Here is a 15,000-nt window from a genome sequence, read left to right as displayed (position 1 = left end):
CCGAAACAATGCCTCCATGCTTGCACCTTGCCTATTCAAATTCTTTCAGCTCTGTCTGTCAACACTACCTTTCCTTCTTGCTGGAAGTTTACTTACATTCAACCTGTTCCTAAAAAGGGTGACCGTTCTAATCCCTCAAACTACCATCCTATTGCTTTAATTTCCTGCCTATCTAAAGTTTTTGAATCTATCTTCAACAGGAAGATTCTTAAACATCTATCACTCCACAACCTTCTATCTGATCGCCAGTATGGGTTCCGTCAAGGCCGCTCTACTGGTGATCTTCTGGCTTTCCTTACTGAGTCTTGGTCATCCTCTTTTAGAGATTTTGGTGAAACTTTTGCTGTTGCCTTGGACATAATTATCAAAAGCTTTTGATAGAGTCTGGCACAAAGCTTTGATTTCCAAACTACCCTCCTACGGTTTCTATCCTTCTCTCTGTTTACTTCATCTCAAGTTTCCTTTTTGACCGTTCTATTGCTGCTGTGGTAGACGGTCACTGTTCTTCTCCTAAATCAATTAACAGTGGTGTTCCTCAGGGTTCTGTCCTGTCACCCACTCTCTTCTTATTATTCATTAATGATCTTCTAAACCAAACTTCTTGTCCTATCCACTCCTACGCTGAAGATACCACCCTGCACTTTTCCACGTCTTTTCATAGACGTCCAACCCTTCAGGAGGTAAACATATCACGCAGGGAAGCCACAGAACGCCTGACTTCTGATCTTTCTAAAATTTCTCATTGGGGCAGAACAAACTTGATATTGTTCAATGCCTCAAAAAATCAATTCCTCCATCTATCAACTCGACACAACCTTCCAGACAACTATCCCCTCTTCTTCAATGACACTCAACTGTCCCCCTCTTCTACATTGAACATCCTCGGTCTGTCCTTTACTTATAATCTGAACTGGAAACTTCACATCTCATCTCTAGCTAAAACAGCTTTTATGAAGTTAGGTGTTCTGAGACGTCTCCGCCAGTTTTTCTCACCCCCCCAGCTGCTAACTCTGTACAAAGGCCTTATCCGTCCATGTATGGAGTATGCTTCACATGTCTGAGGAGGGTTCCACTCATACTGCTTTTCTAGACAGGGTGGAATCAAAAGCTTTTCGTCTCATCAACTCCTCTCCTCTAACTGACTGTCTTCAGCTTCTCTCTCACCGCCGCAATGTTGCATATCTAGCTGTCTTCTACCGCTATTTTCATGCTAACTGCTCTTCTGATCTTGCTAACTGCATGCCTCCCCTCCTTCCGTGGCCTCGCTGCACAAGACTTTCTTCTTTCTCTCACCTCTATTCTGTCCACTTCTCTAACGCAAGAGTTAACTAGTATTCTCAATCATTCATCCCTTTCTCTGGTAAACTCTGGAACTCCCTGCCTGCTTCCGTATTTCCACCTTCCTATGACTTGAATTCCTTCAAGAGGGAGGTTTCAAGACACTTATTCATCATTTTTTGACCACTGCTTTGACCCCTGTATGGGACTGGCATTTCAGTGGGCATTTTTTTTATTACATTTTTGTTGCCCTTGGCCAGTGTCCTTCCTACATAAAAAAAAAAAAAAATAGTAGTAATAGTAGCAGTAGTAGTAGTAGTAGTAGTAGTAGTAGTAATGCTATTTTTCATATATTTAGTAATTTTTTTTTTCATGTTAATATTTATATTTATATTTTTTGTTTTGTTTTGACATTCATACGAATGCTATAAAGGTGAAGCATAGAAATTTATTTGATTAATTAATTAATTTATATATCTATTTATTTTGATTTTTTAAATTAATTAATTTATTTATTTTTATTATTATTATTTTTTTTTTTTTATGTCTCTATGATAAGCAAAGCATTATAGAATTTATGAAAGCACATATCCTCTAGAGTCTTGCCCTACAAAAGATTCTGTAAAGTAAAAAATAAAGGGAATAAGTGTCAGTGACGTTTGATGAATAGAGGAAGGCGTGGCAGAAATTACCATAAAACGTATATAAATGAAAATTTATCTTCCTCGTATTTTCCAACTTACGTTTGCTTCTTGAAAATTTAACTGGGTGGGTCATATAGCAGACATATTGTTCTTTCCTCCATTGTAGTTTGTTTCCAGCAAGCCCCCTAAATAAAGTTTCTGTTTTTTTTTTTTTTTTTTTTTTTTTTTAAAGAAATGAGGAATTACATTCTAACGCTGATCACTGAGCGGAGCGTAGACGAGCTGCTATCCTCAAGGACGTTACCTCTCTCTCTCTCTCTCTCTCTCTCTAAATAAGACTTTAAATAAAAAGAATATATATATATATATATATATATATATATATATATATATATATATATATATATATATATATATATATATATATATATATATATATATATATATATATATATATATATATATATATATATATATATATATATATATATATATATATAAAAAAAAATGAATATCCTCTGGGGAAGGGGTGACAATCCTTATTTAACCCTTAATTTCAGTTGAATTTTGACAAGTCTACGTTAAAATGTTTCCATTTTTCTGCAGTGATAAAGAAACGTAGAGGGTTAGCTAATATATTTAATTGTTAATTGTATCTTTTTTTCTTTCTTTTTTTCATTTATTCTTTTATTAATTTTTCTTTTCATTGCTTAATTATGCATTATGCCGACACTGCAGGTTACAATTGCAGATATTGCAAGTATTTTTGACACAATACAAGTACATCCAGCTAAACTATTGCTACAGTATAGAGAGAGTATTTCGATTACATACCTTATTCTTCATCTTCTTTTCTTCTTTTTTTTTTTTTTATAAATATAATAATAAATAAATAAGTAAATAGGTATTGTCAAATGAAATCGTCGAGATTACGCAGGGGTTTCGGGCAATACTTGGATGGGTGACTACACAAGCCTCATCTGTCTGAAAAAAAAAAATAAATAAATAAAAAAAATAAGAATAAGAATAGGGAGAATGAACGAAAATTTTAAGTAATAAAGATAACAGTAAGAATTATTATAACAAGAATAAGAAAAATTACAATAAAGGAATATAAAAAAAAAGAAAGAAAGCATCCCATGTCTTTCTTCCTAATTGTCATAGAAGGGTGAATTCTTTTGTATATTTTCCAACATTTCCAATACAACGATATGAATGGGGGAAGAAAGAATAAGAATAATAGAAAGAAGGCCTCCCAACACCTAGTTCTCCGGTCTTGGCCAATTAGCTAACGGCGGGATCAGCGCAGTTAAGCAGGGGGTCCTCGAAGAACTTGGATGGGTGACCACAAAAGCCTCATCTCTCTGAGAATAGAAAAAAATAGCAATAAGAATGAGGAGAATGAACGAAAAACGAAAATAATAAAATAACAATAACAACTATAATAAAAAAAAGAAGATTAAGAATAAAAAGAACAAAAATAAGGGAAAAAAGTAATAATATATCTCTCTTGCTAATTGTCGTAGAATTATGAATGAAGGGTTAATTTTAGTGCATATTTTCCAACATTTTCAGCACAACAATGCAACAACAATACAGGAAAGAATAAGAATAAGAGAAATAAGCCCTCCCAACACCTTGTTCTCCGCTCTTGACCAATCAGCTGACGGCGGGATCAGCAAGGTTAAGCAGGGGGTCCGGGCAGAACTTGGATGGGTGACCGCACAAGCCTCATCTCTCTAAAAGTAGGATAAATAAGAATAAGATAAGGAAGAATAAAAAAAAAAAATGAAAATAATAAAGATAACAATATTAATTATGACAAGAATAAGAAAAAAATAGAATAAAAAGAATGAAAAAAATAAGAATATCACAACTTTCTTGCTAATTGTCTTAGAATTTTAAATGACATGTCAGTTCTGCTGTATATTTTCCAAGATTTGTTATGAATGAGGGAAGAAAGAATAAGAATAAGAATAAGAATAAGAACAAAATGAATTAGACTAACAATAATGATCACATCTTTCATGCGGTGACTGCGTGGGCGATGAGCCTCACTGGACGTTTCTGACCAATCACAAGGCAGGGTTGGAGTCGTCGGGCCCACCCGATTCATATATAAAGGGATTTTGTGGGAAGCGCGGGCGGGGTAGGAAAAACACCTAACACACTCAACAATGATCACAGTAGTACAACTAAACTGTCGCGGTTTCTGGAATAACAGACACCTTATCTCAGAAGCAATTCGATCTATCGATCCAGACATCGTCCTTCTCAACCACACAGGCACACCTCTTAAACCCATCAAACTTTATGGATACAACACACGCTACACAACAGGTACGCGCCATGATGGCGTAGCTATCATGGTAAAATGTACCATCAAACACATCCACATAACCGACTGGCCTTCAGCTCACTTCCTGGCCACCAAGATCGAAACACAACACGGGCAATTTCTAATCGCCACAACGTACAGCAGACCGGATACTGGGCTCCCTCTCACCAGCCTCAACAATCTCTTCAACCACACAAACCTACCAGTCTACATACTGGCAGACCTTAATGCCAGTCACACAGCATTTCGACATAACAAGAACAACCAACACGGACACGAACTTCTGCAACTCACACAACTAAAACGCCTCCGTTTCCTTGGTCCTGACTTTCCTACCTGCTATACCCACAATGGGAATGGCAGGCCGGATCTCATTCTCTCCAATCGGCAGTCCCTACCTTTCCACCACCACATCTCCCAAGGACCCCTCTGTGGTTCAGACCACGTTCCCATAATCCTAAAAATATCCTCCAACCCCATATCTATCCCATCCCCACCTGTCCCCGACTACCGCTCCGCCGATTGGGAGGGATTCAGGGAAACACTTACAGATCTACACCGACCAACACAGCTCGAAGGCCAACCATATACAGAAATAGACAGCGCCCTAGCGAAACTACACAGTGACATCCTGACATCAGCCAACAGACACACCCCAAAGAAACAACACACAATTCACATAGACTTCAGACCCTCCATAAAAACACAACGACTACTAGTGTGCTACAGAACACGCTTTTTAAAAAACATGAACAGCCTCATTCCCATCTACAGAGACCTATGCACCCTTCGCACACACATACTAAATAGCCTACAGGATGATCACAGCGCTCACTGGAGGACTCTAGTCTCCCGTATGGACGGAGCTCGCTGTAGAAACCCTACTCAGTTCTGGCACATGGTGCACAAGCTAAAGGGAAGCCAGCGGGAAAGATTCGAGTACCTCCTAGTGAACGGTGATCGAGTCACCAACCCAGACCAGGTCACCAACACCTTCCAGACACACTGGCGTAACTCCTTCCAACCACACCCTCTCCCTCTTCATGAGCCCAGTATTGCCCACATACACCATATCACCGATATTGTGCGCCAAAACCTAGCAAACACACTACCACATAACATTATACACTTAACACGACTAGACCCACAACACCCTCTCATCACACCCATTGAGGAGGAAGATGTCGCCAGGTTGCTCAGGCACACTCCGCGGCGAGCCCCCGGCCCCTCAGGAGTCACCTGGCCAATGGTGCGGAGCCTTCCTCCAGAAATCATATCCAGCCTGACAAAAATATTCAATGCTTGCCTCGCCTCTGGATACTTCCCAAAGGCTTTCAAAATTTCAAACATCACCCTAATTGCCAAGCCCGGAAAAAACTCTCACTTACCAGAAAACTATCGCCCCATAAGCCTACTTGAAATTCTTGGAAAAACTTTTGAGCGTCTAATCAATTTAAGATTGAGAGCGTTCCTCGAAGATAACGGATTGCTGGCACCACAGCAGTTCGGTTTCCGGAGGAACGCCTCAACTGAGGACGCCCTTAACAGCATAGTAGCCTACCTAAATTTCAACAAGCCATATTACAAGACAGCACTCGTGACAAAAGATGTCAAAAAAGCTTTTGACACCGTTTGGCACACCGGTTTAAAATATAAAATTTGTAATAACTTCAATCTCCCTTATCTAACACAACGCATCTTGTGTAGTTTTCTGGATGAGAGACAGACAAGAATCCGCCACCAGGGCACCTTTTCGTCATTTTTTACCCCTCAGGCTGGAGTCCCACAAGGCTCCGTACTCTCCCCAACCCTTTTTAACATGTACACAGCTGACCTACCCCTCCCAGCCCACAATGACTCACTAACTATTCAATACGCGGACGATGTAACGCAATTGGCCCGTGCCAGGTCGTTAGATCTCCTAACCGACAAAATTCAATGGGAACTGATGGCGACTGGCCTGTGGGAGATGAAATGGCGAATTCTCTCCCATCCCGAAAAATCAAAAGTCACTTATTTCAACATTAAAAGAAGTCAGCCCCGCCAAATCTCACTAAACAGAATTGATCCAATCCCCACCCCAATCCCCATCAGTAACAACAACAAAGTGCTTGGCCTCACCATAGATAAGCACCTCAACTTCAATATACATATAAAACAAAAAGCAACCATAGCCGCCAAGGCCTTGAGCAACCTGGAAAGATTTCGCGACAGCAGCACAAAAACAAAACTTCACCTCTACAAAGCTTTCATTCTCCCTCTCTTAACCTACTGCCCTCTTGCCCTCTCTCTCTCTGCTCCCTCCAACCTCTCTAAACTTCAGAAGGTTCAAAACCGAGCAATTCGTTTCGCTCTTGGGACGAAATGGTTCGACTTCAGAACCTCTCTCTCCATTCACGAGGAGTCCAACATCCCCCCTCTTAACATAACACTCCACAATAGAATCGAAAAACAACTAAGCTCCTTCTCCGACAGACACACAATCACATACAATTTCATTACCAACCTCCCCCCAGCTTTCCGTCACTTGCCGCACTGCAATCTCCTTGATCCTCCCACTGTGCCTCCTGAACCTGTCTTCTAATAATGGACTCCTCCTTTCTTCCCTACACTATCTCCTTTTTCTGTACCACTCATGGTGTCTGAGTGGCATCATCGTCGTTCTCTCGTTCACGTGGGCGGGCCCGCGTGCCAACACCTAGTGGTTTTTTCATATTTTTTGTCTTATGGTTTTGTATTCATATTTTTGTTTTTATGCATTATTTTTCTGTCTCGCAGCCTAGGTTTTAAGGTGGCACCGGACCGCTCCTGGGAAAGGGACTAGACAAAAAAACACCGCCATTAACATACCATGCCTCTGACCGAGGGAGTGGGGTCGTGTGCCAACACCTAGTGGTTTTTTCATATTTTTTGTCTTATGGCTTTGTATTCATATTTTTGTTTTTTATACATTATTTTCCTGCCTCGCAGCCTAGGTTTCAAGAGGGCACCGGACCACTTCCAGAGAGACGGGGATAGCACGAACCGCACTCCTCCCACTGACGTCACGGCAATGGGGCCCCCGGCCGTCGGCATGACGTTCCGGTAGCGGTACCCCCCGAGGTAGTTAAGGAGCGGCCAGTACTGATGATGGGGACGGTAACCACACCATTCAGTGGAAGCCACTTCACCCCCCACACAGAGGTAGTTGGGTGCGGCAAGGGCTGGGCAGGAAGGTAGTCAAGAGATGGTGGGGCGGGGCCCTGGAAGCATCCATGCAGGAATCCCCATTCACCCCCCGCCACCAGCGACTTACCGCGTGCAGGCAGATGGTATTAGATTTGACCCCTCGTTGCGGTGAGGGAGCCTTTTCGAGCCTCTGTCATTGCACATCCTACCATCACGTCAATCATTATCACAAACCATCCTCTCCCTCCCCATGCATATAACACCACGACATTTTTTATATTATATTTATATATATATATGTATATGTGTATATGTATGTGTGTGTGTATATGTATGTATGTGTATATATGTATATATATATATATATATATATATATATATATATATATATATATATATATATATATATATATATATATATATATATATATATGTGTATATATATATATATATGTATATATGTATGTATGTATGTATATGTATGTGTATGTATATATATATGTATATATATATATATATATTTATATATATATATTTTTTTTTTTTTTTTTTTTTTTTTTTTTTTTTTTTTTTTTTTTTTTTTTTTTTTTAGCAGGGTGGCCTTTTTGCAGGACGAGTCACAGGACACAAGAAAAAAGGACCAACACCGCTTTTTTCACCCACCACATTACATCATACAATAAATATCCCGGCCATCACCAAATCACTCTACTACTATCCGTGGTTCGGAACCCACGTAAAACTGTAGGTCCCTCCGCTATACGGATGCAATTCTTCCTCTGTCCTTCTTTGAACCAATAAAAAGCACAAAAAAAACCTTTTTACTCTGACTGTCCTTCACTCCTCTTTCACAACCTGATAATGCAGGCTCTGGATAGTCTGGCCCCTAACTTGTGCGTGGTTTGGCCCGGGGATTTGGGTGCGTGGGCGGCGTCCGTGGCTGTGGCTGTGTTGGGCTTGGCTTGCTCGGTTGGTGGAGGACTCTCCTGCTTTCCCCGATAAAGCCCTTGTCTTCCTGGCCATCTTAGAATGAATATAACACGTTAAAAAAAAAAATAAATAAATAAATAAAAAACATAAAAAAAAGATGTCCCTCCTAATTCAAATTGCGCCTGGGTCAAGCCCCAGTGACTATTTCTCCTACTACAATTCCCTTCTTATCACCCCCCTATTCTTCCCACTATCCCCACTTCTCCCTCCCCATCTTTTCTCTCTTTGTTATGTTATGTTACGCGGGCAGACTCAGCTGAGTGTTCGTTGTGAGTTGTTGTTACCACAACTATGGCACGTACCAAGCAAACGGCTCGCAAGTCCACTGGTGGCAAGGCGCCCCGCAAGCAGCTTGCTACAAAGGCAGCTCGCAAGTCTGCTCCAGCCACTGGAGGTGTCAAGAAACCCCACCGTTACAGGCCTGGAACCGTTGCTCTCCGTGAGATCCGCCGTTATCAGAAGAGCACTGAGCTGCTTATCAGGAAACTGCCTTTCCAGCGCCTGGTGCGTGAAATTGCTCAGGATTTCAAGACTGACCTCCGCTTCCAGTCCTCTGCTGTCATGGCTCTCCAGGAAGCTTCCGAGGCTTACCTCGTGGGTCTGTTTGAGGATACCAACCTGTGCGCCATCCATGCCAAGCGCGTGACTATCATGCCAAAGGACATCCAACTGGCTCGTCGCATCCGTGGCGAGCGTGCCTAAGAAGTCATCCACGAATGATCTTCATAACAGCAATATCTAGGCCCTTTTTAGGGCCAAACATCTCTTTCATTAAAGAATTTTCATAGACAATCTGTTTGGTTTTGTGGAAGAAAATATTTATTTTCCATCTTTCAGTATCAGGTATCGACTTTCAACTCAATATCCTTCCCCCCTTTTTTTTTTTTTATATTATTATTATTATTCCCTCTTCCATGGCCATATCTCTTTCACTTGGGAGAATTTTTATCTTTCTTTATCTCTATTTTTTTTTTATCTTTTCTTTATCTCCACAGAATAATAATCACGATAATAATAAGCATAATAATAATAATAATAATAATAATAATAATAATAATAATAATAATAATAATAATAATGATACAATAATTATTATAATAATAATCATAATAAAAACAACAATATTAATATTATTAATAATGATAATAATAATAATAATAATAATAATAATAATAATAATAATAATAAAAATAATAATAATAATAATATTAATAATAATAACAATAATTATAATAATAATGCATTTGTCTATATCGTATCTTTTTTCCTTTTCAAGTGTGGCTCCAATGGAGCCGGGTATTATTTTATACTGGCAGCAGTATACTGGCCGCCTGTTTACTTGGAGGAGGTATACTTGGTAACAGCCTTGGTGCCTTCAGAAACAGCGTGTTTTGCCAGTTCACCAGGCAGAAGAAGACGGACAGCGGTCTGGATTTCCCGGCTGGTGATGGTGGAGCGCTTGTTATAGTGTGCCAGGCGGGATGCCTCGGCAGCGATGCGCTCGAAAATGTCATTCACGAACGAGTTCATGATTGACATGGCCTTGGAGGACACGCCAGTGTCTGGGTGGACTTGCTTGAGCACCTTGTAGATGTAGATGGAGTAGCTCTCCTTCCTCCTGCGCTTCTTCTTCTTGTCGCCCTTGGCAATGGCCTTCTGTGCCTTGCCAGCTTTCTTGGCAGCCTTTCCTGATGCTTTGGGAGGCATAGTGTCGCCGTACTGCTGTGAGAACGAGTGTGCGTTTTCTCAGTTGAAAAGTGGTATATATATTAGCGTGCCTACTCAGGATCAGGAGTCGCCACCTCAGCGAGCGTCCTGATTGGTCCAGACGCGCTCTGGGCCGATCTGATCTCGCGTATATATAGCCGTTTTTCCCAAAATTCACTACTTGCTCGCAGAGCTACCGACGAGGTTAGAGTACTCGCGCTCCTCATTTATCACCAACAACAACAACTACTACTACTACTACTACTACCACAACATCCATTATCATGTCTGGACGCGGCAAGGGAGGAAAGGTGAAGGGAAAGTCAAAGTCCCGTTCCAGTCGTGCTGGACTCCAGTTCCCGGTCGGCAGGATTCATCGCCTTCTAAGGAAAGGCAACTACGCCGAGCGCGTGGGTGCTGGTGCCCCCGTGTACCTTGCGGCAGTTATGGAGTACCTGGCTGCTGAAGTCCTTGAGCTTGCCGGCAATGCCGCCCGTGACAACAAGAAGACTCGCATCATCCCACGTCACCTGCAGCTGGCCATCCGCAACGACGAGGAACTTAACAAGCTCCTCTCCGGAGTCACCATTGCACAGGGTGGCGTGCTGCCCAACATTCAGGCCGTGCTCCTTCCCAAGAAGACTGAGAAGAAGTAAATAAAGGGCCTCCCTCCCCTTCAGCCAATATCACCATCAATCCGGCTCCTCTTCGGAGCCACACGTTCAAACATCTAGAGAGTTGTGTAGACTATACTGGTATATCAATAATAAGCAAGTAGTGTATTTATTTTCGAGTTAGTTATTTGTTATTATTATTATTATTATTTAGTCAGGCACGCAAGTGACCGAGAATAAATATGTATACTATATTTCTACTAATGTACCTGCTGTGTGTCACAGTGGAGAGTTGATTAGATGTGTTGCCTATTGTGATATGTTGAGCGTCTTTTTCATCTCAATGTATATTTTGTTTTATGAGAAACTGAGAACGATGAGGGGCGTGATCATTGAAATAAGTCAATGATAATAATAATAATAATAATAATAATAATAATAATAATAATAATAATAATGATAATAATAATAATAATAATAATAATAATAATAATAATAATAATACTTGGAGAAGACCTGATGAAGTGAGAAAGATGGTTATAATTAATAATGGTTTCTTTTCTTAGCTCAGATAGTGATAGTGAACATGGTTATGAGAAAGTAGTAGTAATAATAGTAGTCTATGGTCCTTCTTTCTTTTCATGTTTGTGGACCTTAAAAAGGTCCGGGAGATGATGTTATTCAATGATGATAATGCAAGCTGAATAGCTGGCACCATCTCAATAATGGAGCGATTTAACCACCAAATCCGTACAGGGTACGGCCCTGACGCTTGAGGGCGTAGACAACGTCCATGGCAGTAACGGTCTTACGCTTGGCGTGCTCGGTATAGGTGACAGCATCCCTGATAACGTTCTCAAGGAACACCTTGAGCACCCCACGAGTCTCCTCGTAGATGAGACCAGAGATGCGCTTGACGCCACCTCGGCGAGCTAGACGACGGATAGCAGGCTTGGTGATTCCCTGGATGTTATCACGCAGAACCTTACGGTGACGCTTGGCGCCTCCCTTTCCAAGACCCTTGCCTCCCTTGCCGCGGCCAGTCATGGTGATGAGAGCTGCTAGTACGACGTCCGAACGGTCTAACAGGAAGCTCACGAATGTGCCTCAAAATAACATAACATAACATAACATAACAAAGAGAGAAAAGATGTGGAGGGAGAAGTGGGGATAGTGGGAAGAATATGGGGGTGATAAGAAGGGAATTGTAGTAGGAGAAATAGTCACTGGGGCTTGACCCAGGCGCAATTTGAATTAGGAGGGACATCTTTTTTTTTTTTTTTTTTTTTTTTTTTTTTAACGTGTTATATTCATTCTAAGATGGCCAGGAAGACAAGGGCTTTATCGGGGAAAGCAGGAGAGTCCTCCACCAACCGAGCAAGCCAAGCCCAACACAGCCACAGCCACGGACGCCGCCCACGCACCCAAATCCCCGGGCCAAACCACGCACAAGTTGGGGGCCAGACTATCCAGAGCCTGCATTATCAGGTTGTGAAAGAGGAGTGAAGGACAGTCAGAGTAAAAAGGGTTTTTTTGTGCTTTTTATTGGTTCAAAGAAGGACAGAGGAAGAATTACATCCGTATAGCGGAGGGACCTACAGTTTTACGTGGGTTCCGAACCACGGATAGTAGTAGAGTGATTTGGTGATGGCCGGGATATTTATTGTATGATGTAATGTGGTGGATGAAAAAAGCGGTGTTGGTCCTTTTTTCTTGTGTCCTGTCCTGTGACTCGTCCTGCAAAAAGGCCACCCTGCTAAAAAAAAAAAAAAAAAAAAAAAAAAAAAAAAAAAAAAAAAAAAAAAAAAAAAAAAAAAAGTGAATATAAAAAATGTCGTGGTGTTATATGCATGGGGAGGGAGAGGATGGTTTGTGATAATGATTGACGTGATGGTAGGATGTGCAATGACAGAGGCTCGAAAAGGCTCCCTCACCGCAACGAGGGGTCAAATCTAATACCATCTGCCTGCACGCGGTAAGTCGCTGGTGGCGGGGGGTGAATGGGGATTCCTGCATGGATGCTTCCAGGGCCCCGCCCCACCATCTCTTGACTACCTTCCTGCCCAGCCCTTGCCGCACCCAACTACCTCTGTGTGGGGGGTGAAGTGGCTTCCACTGAATGGTGTGGTTACCGTCCCCATCATCAGTACTGGCCGCTCCTTAACTACCTCGGGGGGTACCGCTACCGGAACGTCATGCCGACGGCCGGGGGCCCCATTGCCGTGACGTCAGTGGGAGGAGTGCGGTTCGTGCTATCCCCGTCTCTCTGGAAGTGGTCCGGTGCCCTCTTGAAACCTAGGCTGCGAGGCAGGAAAATAATGTATAAAAAACAAAAATATGAATACAAAGCCATAAGACAAAAAATATGAAAAAACCACTAGGTGTTGGCACACGACCCCACTCCCTCGGTCAGAGGCATGGTATGTTAATGGTGGTGTTTTTTTGTCTAGTCCCTTTCCCAGGAGCGGTCCGGTGCCACCTTAAAACCTAGGCTGCGAGACAGAAAAATAATGCATAAAAACAAAAATATGAATACAAAACCATAAGACAAAAAATATGAAAAAACCACTAGGTGTTGGCACGCGGGCCCGCCCACGTGAACGAGGAGAACGACGATGATGCCACTCAGACACCATGAGTGGTACAGAAAAAGGAGATAGTGAAGGGAAGAAAGGAGGAGTCCATTATTAGAAGACAGGTTCAGGAGGCACAGTGGGAGGATCAAGGAGATTGCAGTGCGGCAAGTGACGGAAAGCTGGGGGGAGGTTGGTAATGAAATTGTATGTGATTGTGTGTCTGTCGGAGAAGGAGCTTAGTTGTTTTTCGATTCTATTGTGGAGTGTTATGTTAAGAGGGGGGATGTTGGACTCCTCGTGAATGGAGAGAGAGGTTCTGAAGTCGAACCATTTCGTCCCAAGAGCGAAACGAATTGCTCGGTTTTGAACCTTCTGAAGTTTAGAGAGGTTGGAGGGAGCAGAGAGAGAGAGGGCAAGAGGGCAGTAGGTTAAGAGAGGGAGAATGAAAGCTTTGTAGAGGTGAAGTTTTGTTTTTGTGCTGCTGTCGCGAAATCTTTCCAGGTTGCTCAAGGCCTTGGCGGCTATGGTTGCTTTTTGTTTTATATGTATATTGAAGTTGAGGTGCTTATCTATGGTGAGGCCAAGCACTTTGTTGTTGTTACTGATGGGGATTGGGGTGGGGATTGGATCAATTCTGTTTAGTGAGATTTGGCGGGGCTGACTTCTTTTAATGTTGAAATAAGTGACTTTTGATTTTTCGGGATGGGAGAGAATTCGCCATTTCATCTCCCACAGGCCAGTCGCCATCAGTTCCCATTGAATTTTGTCGGTTAGGAGATCTAACGACCTGGCACGGGCCAATTGCGTTACATCGTCCGCGTATTGAATAGTTAGTGAGTCATTGTGGGCTGGGAGGGGTAGGTCAGCTGTGTACATGTTAAAAAGGGTTGGGGAGAGTACGGAGCCTTGTGGGACTCCAGCCTGAGGGGTAAAAAATGACGAAAAGGTGCCCTGGTGGCGGATTCTTGTCTGTCTCTCATCCAGAAAACTACACAAGATGCGTTGTGTTAGATAAGGGAGATTGAAGTTATTACAAATTTTATATTTTAAACCGGTGTGCCAAACGGTGTCAAAAGCTTTTTTGACATCTTTTGTCACGAGTGCTGTCTTGTAATATGGCTTGTTGAAATTTAGGTAGGCTACTATGCTGTTAAGGGCGTCCTCAGTTGAGGCGTTCCTCCGGAAACCGAACTGCTGTGGTGCCAGCAATCCGTTATCTTCGAGGAACGCTCTCAATCTTAAATTGATTAGACGCTCAAAAGTTTTTCCAAGAATTTCAAGTAGGCTTATGGGGCGATAGTTTTCTGGTAAGTGAGAGTTTTTTCCGGGCTTGGCAATTAGGGTGATGTTTGAAATTTTGAAAGCCTTTGGGAAGTATCCAGAGGCGAGGCAAGCATTGAATATTTTTGTCAGGCTGGATATGATTTCTGGAGGAAGGCTCCGCACCATTGGCCAGGTGACTCCTGAGGGGCCGGGGGCTCGCCGCGGAGTGTGCCTGAGCAACCTGGCGACATCTTCCTCCTCAATGGGTGTGATGAGAGGGTGTTGTGGGTCTAGTCGTGTTAAGTGTATAATGTTATGTGGTAGTGTGTTTGCTAGGTTTTGGCGCACAATATCGGTGATATGGTGTATGTGGGCAATACTGGGCTCATGAAGAGGGAGAGGGTGTGGTTGGAAGGAGTTAC

This window comes from Scylla paramamosain, chromosome 17, assembly GCF_035594125.1.
Source record: "Scylla paramamosain isolate STU-SP2022 chromosome 17, ASM3559412v1, whole genome shotgun sequence".
In the NCBI taxonomy this organism is placed as follows: Eukaryota; Metazoa; Arthropoda; class Malacostraca; order Decapoda; family Portunidae; genus Scylla; species Scylla paramamosain.
This window is presented reverse-complemented; position numbering follows the sequence as displayed.